This window comes from Vidua chalybeata, chromosome 11, assembly GCF_026979565.1.
Source record: "Vidua chalybeata isolate OUT-0048 chromosome 11, bVidCha1 merged haplotype, whole genome shotgun sequence".
Lineage (NCBI taxonomy): Eukaryota > Metazoa > Chordata > Aves > Passeriformes > Viduidae > Vidua > Vidua chalybeata.
The window spans coordinates 21100800-21115694 of record NC_071540.1 but is presented as its reverse complement, the minus strand read 5'-3'; the positions used below and the strand labels follow the sequence as shown (position 1 = coordinate 21115694).

General features: G+C 50.2%; 1 protein-coding gene across 2 annotated transcripts in view; it reads right to left on the bottom strand.

Annotated features, from left to right (window-relative positions):
- The window catches only part of ZFHX3 (zinc finger homeobox 3), a 448729-nt gene that overhangs the window by 131454 nt on the left and 302380 nt on the right, over positions 1 to 14895 (bottom strand). For both annotated transcript variants that reach the window (XM_053952496.1, XM_053952497.1), the window contains exon 5: positions 11484 to 11793. The gene's annotated coding sequence lies outside the window, so the exon portion shown is untranslated. The remainder of the gene's footprint in view (positions 1 to 11483; positions 11794 to 14895) is intronic.

Here is a 14895-nt window from a genome sequence, read left to right as displayed (position 1 = left end):
TGAAAAGAAGGGAAGGAACAAGTGACGGCTGCAGGACCAGCGGATAAACCACTACGCAAACACCGAAACACAGCCAAGGAATTAAGGGATAATTCGCACAGAAATCGTTAGGTATGATTACATCTATGTGCACGTGTGTCTCCTCTAAAAAATTTACTTCCCGTAAGATTTCTTTGTTCTAGGCAAAAAGACAATCTGCTTGCTAAAATATAAAAAGGGACTTCCCTTACTTTAATTAGAAATTTTGATACAGCCTCATCTGCAATTGTGTGGGTGCCTCTTGTTTCTATATGTGTATCTCTGCATACGCATAGATGGGATTTTGGGTTCAAATAGCTTTTAATGTGCTTAACAGAAAGAAGCTCTTAGTATCAGATCTGCAGGGAAAATAAGACTGATTTTCCCCATAGGAAACTTGCTAAAGACACAGCTGAATTATTAGATTAACCCCTTTTTTTTGTCTCGTGGCATATCTGATGTATTTGCGCAAAGATTTGTATCATTTCATTTCTGTTATTTTGAACAGACAGAACGGATAGCGGCGCTTTCAAGGGAAGTTATTATTTGTAGAAATGTATACAAATTAAGAGGAACAACTTTGAAGCAAAATGTTTTTCCAACACAGTGAATACGGCTTTCTGGACAGGACTCTCAGCAAGAACGGTTGTTATCTTTAACGTGTAAAATGGGGGTGAGCAGCTCTGGTTCCCTGGGTCCTGCAGTGAGATCAGGTCTTCCCCTGGAGACATGACCTGGCTGCCAGCGGCTCAGGAGGCAGGGGTGGGCCAGTTTTGCATAGGGCTGTGGCGAAAGCACTGGACTCAGCTGAATTTTTAGGGATCCACAAGCATATCCCACTGCTCGCCACCCAGCACGGGGGGACTGGGGGCACCCTGCGGTGCCGGAGGCTGACAGGGCACAAGGGGCTGATGTATGGGGAGAGCTAAAAAAAAGTTCCAGGCTATCTTTTAAAATTCAGGCTTTAGAAATTATTGTTGGGAAGGGGGAGATTCAGCTTAGAAAAAGTCTCCATAATATCATCCACTTCCATAGCTGTATGCTTCTTGGAAATGTGTCTGAAGAATCAGAACAAAGCATGGAAGGCCAGAGTCCTTGAAGGAGCTCCAAATGATAAAGTCTGCCATTCATTTTAAACACTGCGTGCATTGTGGAAACACAGGTCAATTTGAAGGCATTTGTCAGATTTCCAGTTCCCTCTGCTCCTTTGCAATGGAAATTTGCAATCAAATCCCTGTGCTGGAGTTAGGATGTCTGCCTTGATCAGTTTGTATGACTCTATGCCCAAAGCACTGGCCAGGTAAGCTAGCTTTTCCTTTGGAAAGTTTGTTTGTGAGGAGTTGAGCAGGAGAAGGGGGGAAGGTTGAGGGGAGTTGAGCTGGAGCAGATGTGTTTGTTCTGGATTTGGAAGGGGGAAAGGGCAGGCAGTCGGCAGCGATGGATTGCACGGGGCTTGCTGAGCCGCAGAAGCGAGTTGATACCATTTAGAGACGCCCAGCAAGAAGCATGGAAAGGGATATTCCAGCAGCAGCACAGTCATTGTTGGGATGCAAAAATGCAGCACGGCTGGAGAGCCACACTGCTGAGCAATTTCAGCCAGATAGCAGGGATTTCTTCTGGAGTCATGTTTGCCTCAGTTACTGGGGGGGCTGCTGCCCTTATTCCTGAGACATGGGGTGCTGGAGGGGGAGAGACTATTGCTCTAGAAGAAATGCTGTAGGGTTTGGGGAGGTTTGGGCTGAGGGATATTTTCAAAGGAACATTTATTCTTTTGTCTCCAATCTATTTCTGGGGTTATACCTGATTATTAAAAGACATCGTGCTGTAGGCAGTGGGAGTGACAGGACCTCTGTGGGCTATTCCAGCTGTCCCCAAACCTGGCAAGGCTGCTGCACTCAGGCTGAGTAAACACCCCTCAGTCAGACAGCAGGTTTGTAACATGCATTTGCTTGTTTTGCAGGCCATAACACGAGTGGATGTGTTTGCCATGGAAATAAACACTTGGAATACATCTATATGTTTCTTGGCTTTTTGAGAGAAATGAAGAAAAAAAGTCTTGGCATTTAATTAGGAGTCACTAACCTGATAAATATTGAACATCATTTCTTTGTGAGCGGCTCCATGTGCTCAGAGTACTCTATGGATGTATTCCACAATTGCACTTATTTAATGCCTGTATCACCTCGTGTCTGTTGTATTTATGTTGTCATCAATGTCAGATTTAATTAAACAATTAAATCACTGTCACAGTAATTTCCCTAGAAAACTATTTTAAATGAAAAATCCCACAATAAATGTTTGGAAACCATCTTAAAGGGAAAAAAGAGGGAAATAAGTTACAAAATAAAATTACAGTTCCCCCAGAATTAGGGAAAAAAAACCCCATGTTTTCAGCATTGAGAAGAATTCTGGACTACAGGGTGGTTTCCACAGAATTCAGAGCGTGTCAGCAGGGAGACCAAGACACCTTGGCTTGTCTGGGGGCTGGTCTGGGTCTGTCAGGCGCAGCGGCTGCACAGGGACCCTGGCCCAGGGCTGGCAATTCCTGTGCTCACCCCCGCGCTGGGGCCAGGAGCAGTGACAGCAATGCAACCCTCTCCTCTCTGTGCCAGCCAGGTACCCAGTGCTCCTTGGAAAATAGTCCATCAGCCTCCTTTCCCTCCGACTTATTTCAGAATTAAGCTGGAGATTTGCAGGAAAGTCAGCATTGAATTATTCACCAAGTTAAGCACCAGCACCAGCTGCACTTACTATATAGTAACCACGTCCTCCACCCCTGCGTTGTAAGCAGTGAGAAATCGGATCTGACATAGCATCTTTGCTGCACTTAATCAAACAGTTCATCGTTATCTCTCTGTAAATATCTGCTCCTATTCCTCTCAAACCTGTACTTCTTCGCAGAGAAAAATCACAAACACGAGATGCAAAATTCATCAGACAAGATATCTGCAGGAATCGCGCTCCCAGCCGCACGCCACAATATTACCTGTATTTAACATAAGCACATCTGACATCTGCGGCGACGTGAGCGGCGCATATTGAAATTGGGGGCCCGGGCTGTGATTGCTGCGCCGCGTCCCCCGCAGCCATCCCCAGCCACCCCGGCCAACAATGCTTTCATTTGTGCCCCGGGAGGGCCGTGCCGAGCCAGCAGCGGGGGCTGGGGGGCCTCGCTGTGCCCCCGCTTCCCCAGCGCCCAGCCCCAGGGGATCCCTCCCAGCCCAGCACCCATCCTGCCGCGGGAATCCTGGACAGTGTTTCTTTTAGGTCCACGCTGCGCTTTTATTGGAATGCAGCTCTGCAGATTGGGTTATGGCTGGGCTGCGTGTGGTTTCTGTCAGCCCTGAAGTGTTTTACAGCTGGAGATGATTTTGGGGGGGGGGGGGGGGGGGGGAGGGGACACATGCAGCCTGTCCACAGCCAGGTCTGATGTTCATCTGCTGCTGTCTCTCTAATTTTTTTTCTCCGTGTCTCCATCAAAAGGTGAGGTTGGCACTGGAGGGGGTGATGATGACAATGGCAACACCAGGTCCATCCCTTCCCGCTCCTCGTTTGAGTTTGGTTCTCCCAAAAGCAATTTGGCAGCAGATCCCTCTTCCTCCTGTGGCCACAGCAAACCCAGGCAGCTGGTGTGCTGTGCCCGGGCTGGGCAGCCCGAGGGCTGGGCACAGGCTGGCTGCAGGCAGTGCCCCGGGGGTACTCCTGCCCCAGCCAGCTCCACTTGTGAGTTCAAGGCACAAAACCTTTAACCTAAATTCAACCAGCAAACCCCAAAGCACTCGCTCCATCAGCCCAGAGCCGTGGCAGGGTCTCCACAGCCCCCTCGGCCCTCACCTGGACCCGTCCAGGGCCACCCGCAGTGCCCAGAGGCTCTGCCACCCGAAGGGCCTTGCCAGAGCATAGGCAACCAGAAACACATTTTTTTTATACACGGGAAAGGGGAAAATGGATGAGGTTGCACAGAACCCTCCTCCAAGCAGGAGAGGCTGTGCTGGAGGAAAGTATTGCTCATAATGACACTTAAGCCCAGACACTTGAATGCTAAAGGTTAAACTTACATTCTTCAAGAAAGGGCTCCTTGCCAGCTTGAACTGTGTTGTGTGTTCACTATTGCCTCCTCCTCCTCCTCCTCTTCATCCACTGTCAATCCACTTTTGGTATGTTTTGAAATAACTGAGGTTTTGGGATGGATTTTTTTCCTCCCCTAATGTCTGTTCTCTGTACCAGTTCTCGGCCCTATGTCTGTCACAGAGTTAAAAAAAATTTAGAAGTCAGTTTAATGCCTGTACAAAAGTGAAGTGTTTTTTTCTTAGCTGCAAACTACTGTAGCTTCAATCCATCAAAGACCAGCCTCAGCATATGTTCTGTCCTCCAGTGACACACAGTTCATAGAACACCATCCTCCACCTCCTGTCCTCAGCTGAATAACCAGAATGTACATTCTGACAATCAGGCTAAAATTGGAATTAAAACACACATTGAAAGACTGATATACGGTAACAATAGGGTGGCGAAATCATTTTGGGGACAATCCCCACCAGGGCTGGAGACAAAACTGATGGCAATGCTTCCAAATGCTCAAGCCAATGAAGAAGAAACAGGAAAATGCCCACCCAGGAGTAGCACTTTAAGATGAATTTCAGCATAATATGAAGAAACAGACACGCAGTTTGGATGCTACATTTAGACCTTACTGATCAAAGAGCACCTTCTCCATATACTTTCATGCTTCTCCCCAGAGATATTTCCCATAAAAAAATAATGGAAATAATATTAGATTGTGCATGCCTTCTAAAGCAGCCTCTTTACACAGCCTCATGCAGGCTTTTCGTAGAGAATCAGTCAGGTGAAAGCACAGAACACGGATCCCTACATCTCAGCAGCAGCAGCAGGTAGAGGAGGCCCAGACAGAAGGCTGGATCAAAGGCTTTGAGGAGGAGCACGGAAAAGAGCCAGAGTGAGCTTCAGAAGTCAAATGCAATTTTTATTTGGGTTCAGAGATGATAAAAGGCCAGGGATGTTCATTTTCCTACTTCCTGCAGCAAGGGAACGGGGGGCTGCAGGGCTCCGCAGCTCGCTGCAGTGTATTTCTTGGCACAGCCCTAATTGTATCTCCTGGTCCCAGTGGAAGTTCACGCTTTTTAATATCTCTTATTGCTTCTGCAATTGCTGCCACCAGTCAGCAATCACAAACAGGAAGCCGTGAGTCAGCAGAGCCACAACCCGTGGGCTGAGAGCGGCCGGAGCAGAGGGACGCTCCTGGAAAACACGGCGAGGGCCGAGGCGGCCAGGCCCCGTGGGAACGGTGCCCAGACAGGCCCGGGAGCTGCGCGGAGCCTCGGTTCCCGGTTCACCCTCCAGCTCCCACCAGGAGCCGGGATAAAGGCCCTGGTGCCTGGGCCTGGGCGCCTTCGGAGAGGTTTCCCAAAGCTGGTCCCCAGGGCTCGGGGCAGTCATGGCAGGGTGAGAGCAGACAAGGACACTGGGTCCAGTTGCCTCTCCGTGCTCCAAAAAGCAGATTTTTTTACCCCGTTAGGGGGAGGCACGGCAGAGAGGCAGCAGTGACCCCTCAGCTGGGATACGTCAGCATGACCCCGTTTTCACACCAGCGGCACCCAGGGCTTGGCCACAGCACGGCTCACGTAGCGGGGAAGCAGATGATCTATTCCCAGCCTGGTTTCGTCTGCTTCCTAACTGTATTTAGCAGCGAGTTTACTCCAGACTGAGCCTGCGTGAGTAAGTGTGTATGTAAGGGTTGAGGATTGGCTGCAGCAGGCAGAGGGTTTGCTGAAAGGCTTGTTAAGGAAGCACTACTGACCATGCAATCCAATTACATAATGCTTCAAAAAATAACCGTGCTGGGAGTTGGGTCTGGGCAGTGCATTTTGGCAGCAGAAAGAGGTATCAAATGTTCATCTTCCAAACCAAAGGCTGACACTGTATTTGTGCCACAATGTGACACTGCACCTCGGCAGTAAACTGCTCTAAAGAGGAAACTTGCTTCCAGGGGAAATGCCTGCTGTTCCCTTTCAAGGCAGTGCTGCACCCTGCAGACCGACGTTATTTGAGTCCTTGTAAAATTACCACTAATCTCTGCACTCAGGATGCCTCGTGTTTTATGGGCACTCGTATGACGGCAGCTTTGTTTTCTGGGGGGAAAGGAGAGCAGGGAGAAGCAGGCACCTGGCCATCAGCAGTGGCTCTCTCGGGGTTTTCCTCAGCTCCCTATCTCGCAGTTCCTCTCCGCCTCTCCGGACAGGACAGACATTCAGATGATGCACAGTATTTACTGGAAATGTCTGAAAAAAAATCCCCTGTCCTGCCTGAGGAAGATCCAGATCCAGTCCCACTGCAGGCAGAGCCTGCGTGGAGCTGTGCATCCTTTCTGCCGAGATGGATGCTGGTGTAGGGGACTGAAGGCTCAAGCTCCAGGATGGCTCCATGCACACGTTGTTCGGGATGACAGGGATTTAGAAACCCTGTCTCAAAACAGCACTGGTAGCTTTTATCGTAGTTACTAATTTAACTGCTGGGCTGCTCCGAAGGCGTCGCAGAGAAGGCACATTTCTGGTGAATGAGGCAACAGCAAGCTAAGGATATTCTTAGCCGCTGCGCAGCTGCCTGTACCTGAGCTGTGGGGCTCGGCTGCTGGCGACGCTGCATGAGCCGCGCCGGCCACCAGCGCCCGGCTCTGGCCCCTGTCCCCGCCTGGGCACTGGGGGTCCCTCGGCCGGATCGCATCCCCGGCCCCGCCGGCGCGGGGAGCCCCCGGCGGCACGGGTGAGCCCCGCTCTGCTGCCGGGCCGGAGCAGCGGCGCGGGCGCGAAGGGGTTACGGGCGGCTCGTCCGGCCCGGCCCGCCCCGCCGCCTGCCCCGGCGGCTCCCGGCTGTTCCCGGCTGTTCCCGGCTGTTTACCTGGCAGCGCCGGCCGGAGGCCGCGCTGACATCACCGCCGCGCCCCCTCCCGCCCGGCCCCGGCCGAGCCTCGCCCGCCGCGGGGCCGCCGCCGCCGGGGCAGCGCTCGGCGAGCCCGAGCGGCCCGGCCGGGCCCGCCGCCCGCCTTCGCCCTGCCCGCGGCCCCGGGCACACGCGGAGCCCGGCGCTGCCCACCCACCTGGCTGCCACGTCGCAGCCTCGTGCTGGCCGGGGGCCACCATGCTGCCGCTGCTCGCCGCCGGCACGCTCTGCCCCGGGCTGTCACATCGGCCTCTCCGGCAGGCCCGGGCCCAGCGCAGGTGCTCGCCCCTCCGGGGGCTGCTCGCTCCAGCCCGCGGCGGAGCTGCTCTGTGGATGCTTTCTTGGTGCATGTGGGCAGGGAGCCAAAGTATGCAGCTTAAAGGAAATGTTTAATAAAGACACAGGAGCCTCAAACTGTTTATTTTTCCTTGCAGAAAGGTGGAGAGACGATGTCCCTGGAAAGGCTGCCGGGCCAGGCGCGGGCCGGGGGCCGAGCCGGGGCTGACACTGCCTCTCACCTCTCCCTCCCCTGACGGCCCCGGCCGCGGGGTCATAAACCGTGGGGGGAAAAGGCAGCCTATTAGTAACTCTATTAAGTCTCCATTAGTTAGGTGTGAACTCATTACTCTAATATACCTGGAGGTGGGATCCCACTTGCAGGACATTAGCGCTGCAATAAGCGCGTTTACCACCCGAGCTGGACCGAGTGAGGAGAGGATGGAGCAAAGGAGAGGAGCCTCTCCACATGTGGAGCAGCACCACAGAGAGCCCTTCTTGCCACGCCTGCCCTGGGCCAGTTGAACCTGTCCCACACAGGCTTCCTCCCTGTCCCCACTGGTGTTGTCCGTATGAGCAGTCCCTAAAGCGGCCTTCGACACCTTCCCTTCCAGCCACTGAAACACCCTGCTCATCCGCTCACCTGATGAGCGGCTGCACCATGGGAAGCTGCTCTCCCACCCTGTTGTGGAATCAGTCATTTGGGTTGGAAAAGTTCCCCCAGCACTGCCAAGGACACCAGTAAGCCACATCCCCAGGCGCCCTACCACGCAGCCTTTAAATCCCCTCCAGGGGTGATGACTCCACCTCTGACCTGGGCAGCCTGTGCAAGGGCTGCACAGCACTTCCAGTGAAGAAATTTCTCCTGATTGGTAAATAACAGAATATCCTGAGCTAGAAGGAACCTACAGGCAATATCGAGTGGAATTGCAGGCCCTGCACAGGACAGACCCAGGAATCCCACCACATGCCTGAGAGCTTTGTCCAGCACTTCTTGAATGTCCAGTCTCAACCTCCCCTTTGCCTGGCCTTTTCGATGTGCTGGTGTTTTGTGACAGGAGCTGTTCTGCTGTCTGCAGCTGAGCACCCTGTGAGGAACTTGGGCAAACTAAATAATGAGCTTATAGGAAATCAATTAATTAATAATAGATAGGATGCAGGAGCAGGGCTTAAAGGGGTTTGCTGAGTTAGCACAATGAAAAATATGATTGTGTGTAGAAATCTGTAGATGTAGAACTTTTTCTCCACCATTTCAGTAGCTTGAACGTGCCAACATGAGATGCCTGAGTCCCCACTGCCCTCTGCCAAAGCCCCTCACAGACAGGCACTGTTTGCCCTGCAGAACACAAGGACTGCACCATCTCCTCCCCATCCTTACTTGCACATCAAGGCTGCACAAAAACACAGTCCGTGCAGAACTCTTCCCAAAAGTAATTTTTAAGCCCATTTGTTCCTAAATAGCACTAAACTGTACACAATCCCTGAAAAAAAGTTGTCCAAGAGCATACAAGTATGGATTTTAAAAATTATTTCAGGAGGAAGCATGTTTCTAAGATCTGGTTTCTAAGATCCTTGGCCAAAAAGAGTATAAAATTAATGGTATTAAGTTCCTAAAAATACTCTTGAGGATCTGGGAGTCGGAACAAGGGCTTGGATTCTATTCCTAGCTCTGCCACAGACTCACTGTCTGCAATGAGGCACCAGCTCAGATGGGACATGGGGCATGCTGGAAGTGCCCAGGAATGCACTTCAGAGTTCACTCCCCCACTTTTTGCCCTATCTCCCATTTTGTGCAATGGGTACAAAAGTGACTCTGGTGGAGCAGAGCACATGAGATGGGATGTTGGTGTAATTCCTGCTGGTGTGTTTCCTGAGCGCCATGAAACCATGTCCTTTCACGGTGCCTCACTGGTCAAGCTCACCTGCCCTTTTCTTCCTTCCCTATTTCTCTGGAATTAACTCTTAAAGTTCAAAACACCAGCAGGTACAAATCATAATTGTTTGAAGAAAAAAGAAACTACCTGCTAGAAAAGTGCTTTCTCTGTCCCAGCAAACACAGCACTTCCTTGCACTGTCCTCCTGGTCAGTGGCAATTTGTCTACTCTAAGGGTGCTCAAGTCCAATGCCCTGCAAAATTCAGTATTAAGTCTATCTCTTTTTTGCCCTGAACAGGAGAAACAGGCATCCTTAAAATGCAACACTTGTTTTTAGCCCTGGAAAATCCTGAAATATTCACCTTTTAATATGTTATATCTAGGAAAATTGTTTCATCATGTAAAAATTATTTTATGGGTCTTTCTCACCCTGTTTTACTGTTACCCTGTTAACTAAGGTACCCGTTTCTACATGGAATCCCATACAAAAATGGATTCAAATAATTGTGAAAATTTCTAAAATTTGAACAAGTTACTAGTGGCAGGATGCCCAATGACAAAACAACAGCCCATCAGCAAAGCCTGAGCTGAACTCACTGGTGGCTTCTCTAATTACAAAAAAGGAACATCCCAATGGTAATTTGACAGAATCTCAAATCCCTTTAATTCCCTGTGTGTCTTAGCTATGAAACCACTTTTGGCACAGTAATTTAAACTGCTAGATAGAAGATTCAAAGTAGCACATTTCAGTGATAAATGGTAAAGTTTATGCCCCAGAGTTGCTTTTACACCAGCATGAGGCACTGAGATGGGACGGAATCCTGCAGATTGAGTCCTGTATGGATCCCAGACTCTGCCAGGTTCTGCCATCAGTGAAAGTATTCCAAGAGAAATGAAAACCCAGGCAGTGAAAACCTCTGCTCACCCCACAAAAAGGAGAAAAAGAGACTGACATTTCCATGGGTGAGTCTCTCTGATGAAATCAAGTATTTAAATAACTTCTATTTACACAGGATTTTGAGAAATAATTTGCAGAATTGGCATCTGGGGTATGAGTATATATACCCTGGGAGAGCACTTAGGGAGCCTTTGTGAAGATAAGTAATAAACGCTTTGTCTTCACCACACTATTTATGGGTTGCTTGGGGGCATCCTGCTCTCCTCCTGCCCCTACCTGGGCATAAAATTATTGCCCAACTAGGTTTTAATCAGAGCAACAGTAAATCTGAATGACCACACATGCACAGCCATTCCTGCTCCCTGATCTTCAGCATTAATTATAAAGTGAGACTGTTTACACAGTACATACCACTTTCCTGACTTCTTTCTTGTTTATGTCTAAACCTTTATGGACATAAAACTTTGGAATTTGCTTTTGGAATAAAACTGCAATTTAAGTGGCAATAACTGCATTGGAAAACAGCTCAGCAATTGCTCCCGCGGTGCCGCGGTCACGGCAGGTTTGCACTGGAGCCTCTCCCACTGGAGCGTGTTGGTTCAGGTCATCTCCTTGCTGTCCCAGCTGGATGGCTCCTCAGAAATTGCAGCTTGAGCCTGCTCACAGCAAACACTCCAGCTTTCCCTCCCGAGTCCCTTCCTTCACTTTTCCCCACATCTGGCTGCCCTTGCATGTCCCCGCACACCCCGGTCTGGGGTTTGTGCTGCTCCCCCTGTGCCAGGCTGGGGCTCAGGTCCTCACCCTCCCCTCCCAGGCTGCTCACCTGGCAGCCTCTTTGCTTCCCCAGACAGAATCTGTCCCATGCCCTAAGACACTCCCCTAGTCAGATTTCCCCTGAAAGGGAAATTTTTCTTGTACAGTAAGTCCCTACCAACAAAAGAGACATCCATCAGATGCCATACACAAGTGAGGGTACCAATAGTAAAGTTACTCATGCTCCACAAGCACTAAATTATTCCTCATCACACTGGCCTGGCTGCTCATTTTGTCAGGCTGTCACACAATAAATTAATATGTTGGCTGTTTGGGGCTGAGAACTCTTCTATTTGTTCAGTAAAACAGATACTGCACACCCCGGGCACCATATAAAAATAATAAATTACCATAGCACACAGGCAAGGTATTACTTGTCTCTCTCCTTGCCTTTACTTTATCCCCTCCATCCTCTGCCTTTCCTCTGATCAATTCATCTTCCATTTACTTTCTATTTCTGTCTGTAGGTTTCACTCTAATACATACTGCTCCGATATTCCAACCATGCCACCTGCTCCACAAGTACAACTACAGAGGCTCCACGGATGTGGAGAAGAGGAAATCAACAAAAGTTCAAGGGGAGGAGAAGAAATAATGTCTATACTGCATACTGCAAGAGTATTAGGAAAAAGGAATCAAGCCTCTACCTGGTGCTGTCTCTTACGCTGACTTGGATGACTCCTGATTCCTGCCAGACTCCCTTTACTCTTCACATCCAACACAGAAATGTGGAGGCTTGGTAGCCAGAGGAATCGAACAGCCTTCTCTTGTAGGCAGGTTGGGAAGTGTTTGACCCAATCTCCCTTGTAGGTTAAAATGTCCTTTAATTCTGGTGGGCTGTGTTGAGATGGGAATGAATAAACTCTCTCTTCATTTTAGCGTCCAGCTCGTGGAAGCTGCACAGGCTGGATGTTAAGTCTGTCCAAATTCCTTTCCTCTTTGGCAAGGTTATCCTACCTACAAAAGTAAGAATTAAAATTAAGGTTTTGTTTGGCTTCTTACAAGTTCAGATCCTGCCCCACGTTTTCGAGGACACAGTTCCAACCCAAGTTTTAGCACACAGGCTCCCCAAGAGCACCCACAAAGTCACAGGAAGTCATCAAGTTATTGCAATACTAAGTGCATTATGTTTCCAAAGCATCACATAATCTTAACTAATAAAAAAACCAACAGAATTTACTGTTTGTTCTTAAAAAAAAAAAAATAAGCAAAGAAGCAAAATTTAAATATTTATTGAAAAGCTAAATATTGTAGCCTTGTGCAGTTATTGGCAGGCGATGCTGTGCAAATAAAGCCCCGGCCGGCCGCTGCCTCCCACATCCCTGGGCGCTGGCCCGCGGCCCCGCTCGCCCCGCACCGCCGGTTCTGGGACAGCACCGCGGCTCCGGGACGGCCCCGCCGGTTCTGGGACGGCCCCGCCGGTTCTGGGACAGCACCGCGGCTCCGGGACGGCCCCGCCGGTTCTGGGACAGCACCGCGGCTCCGGGACGGCCCCGCCGGTTCCGGGACAGCCCCGCCGGTTCTGGGACAGCACCGCGGCTCTAGGACGGCACCGCCGGTTCCGGCCCGGGCTCCGGGACAGCTCTGCGGCTCCGGAAAGCGCCGCGGCTCCGGTTCGTGTCGGGCCCGCGGCTGCCTGCCCTCGCTGCCACGGGAGCTCCGGGTGCGGGCAGGAGCCGCTCCCCGGGCCGGGGCAGACATCGGCACCGCCGGCAGCGGCCGGTCCCGGGGGTGCGGGGGGAGCCCGGCCCGGCCCGGCAGAGCTCCAGGTGAGCCGGGCTGGCCGAGGGCGATCTCTGCTGCTTCTGGCATCTGATTCCCACCCCTCCTATCCCACGTGGCCGTGCATTAGTGATGGGCACTGCTGGCAGATGGCAAAGTTCGAGCCGGGCTAATTAAACATACCGAGCTAATAACCTTCCATTTTGGGACTGGTATAATTCATAATTTAATGTATTGCTGCTGAGACATTAACCTTTCAATGACTGGCACAGTGCCCACAGCAGCCTGAGTGCTGACCATCTTTCAGGAAAATGAGTATTATTGTTAAAACAGGTATAAATCATTCATGGCTTCAGCTTTTGTGTCAAGCTGCACATGAAAATAAGTAGTAGGCTGGGTAATTTATTTACCTTTTGGTGGTTATTCTTATGATTTCATGATCATATTCTCTGATTCATAAACACTGGCCAATTGCCATTCTGTTCTCGTTTTACCATTTCAATATTGCAGTGGTTATTCTGATTTCCATCTTTTAACAAGTTCAAGACTGGTGCAGAGTTGCTTGATCCAGACACAAACATAATCTCATTTCAAGGAGGAAAAACTTATTTAAAGCTAATTCCACAGTATTCAATGCAATTATTAAAGCTACCAACTTGTTACAATTTAGCATTTTGCTAAAAGAATTGTTTCTTTGGAAACTGATGCATAAACACACAGACGAAAAACTTTTCAAAATTCTCCTTCAGAATTGGGAGGACGCTCACACATTACTAAAGAGTTTAGTAAAGATCATGTCCTATCTCTTCCAATCAAATGGTGAATGAAAATGGCCAATGCTCAGTCAAAAGGGCAAACTATCTCTGTCTTTGAAGGCACATTAAAGATGAGTCTTAAAAAAATCCTAAGTGGATGCTGAAGGACTAATCCATTTGCAAAATTGCTATTTTTGCAGAAAAAAATTAACTAGGAAATCACCAAGAAGCTGTTTGTGAATGTCTGTCACATTTCGTGCCTAGGATAATGCCAAGACCAAGACATTTTGGAGGCATAAGAGAACAAGGAGCAATATCAGCATCACTGATTCTGGGCTTCTCCTCAGGACTTTACACGGTCACTCTCAGGACTATATGAACACTGACAGAAGATAAAGCATTTGAACCTGTTCATGGGGACAACACTCAAACCCCCTTGGAACAGGAATTATTTGAGAGGCTGAGGTTCCTCTGGGCACCTTCTTCATACTGGAAACATACAATGTTAGACCCAAGAACATCTATTTTTTCTATTGATAATGATGCAAAGACAACCCCTCACTCCTACAAGTGATCACCTGCCTCTGTTAATCCATCTCTGTGTCACCTGGGGCCCAGGGCCGAGCTGGTAACCCTCCCTTTGGGTTCTGAGATGTGTCATTGAGCCAGATGCACCTGGATCAAAGCCTGGCAGCTCCTTTTTCCCTGGACACTACAGTGTCCCTGCAATTCACTCCCTCTGCTGGCTCCAGTTATACATCAAATGAAGGTTTTGAGACCTGAAATTTCTTTAAGGCTGGGACATCTAAAATTCACCTGGATCTTCAGGTTCCAGGGCCTGCCCTGCCCTGCTGTCCTTACAGGCAGCTGGCAGGGATGCAGCCCTTCCTCCTCCCAGCCACAGCATCCCGGGCTTGGGACAGGACCACGGCGCTGCCAGGACCATGGCACTGGCACTGCATTGTCTGAGTGGCAAGTTTGTGTCTCCATTCCACGCTGGGTGCTCCCACCCCTGCAGGAGGGCAGCACCTCAGCTCACCCGGCTGTTCCTGTCGGGTGCAAGAGCCGTGTGTGTCTGCAGGTCACTGCAGCCCCTGCCCCGTGCCACGCCGAGCCTCCTGCTGCTGCTGCTGCTGCTGCTGCTGCTGCTGCTGCTGCTGCTGCTGCCCGGGCGTAGGGAGCCAAGGGAACCAGAGCCTGGCCACCTCTGGCATCTCAGGAAGAAAAATCAGGAAAGTAACATGTGTGAGGAACACCCCCTAAGGCTGAAGGACCAGGGGTGTCCCAGCTGTGGATGTGTGCAGCTCCTTGGGAAGTCGAGGCCCCGCCGGCTCTGGCGAGCTGCTGGAGCAGGACCCTCTTGGCCAACGCTCCCCGACTCAGCCGTGCTACGCAGATGGGCTCTTATGCAATTTTTTGCTTTCCAGTAGCCACGTGACTTTCTATGGCAAGAATTACTCAATGTGCAGTTCCTGTCTGAAGTGGCCTATCCAAAGTATTCAAAACAAGTTCTGAGCAAGCCCGCATCTCGAGGGCTGGTGTTGCCTTTAGGCAGATATTGTTGTTATTTCACAAGTGGGAA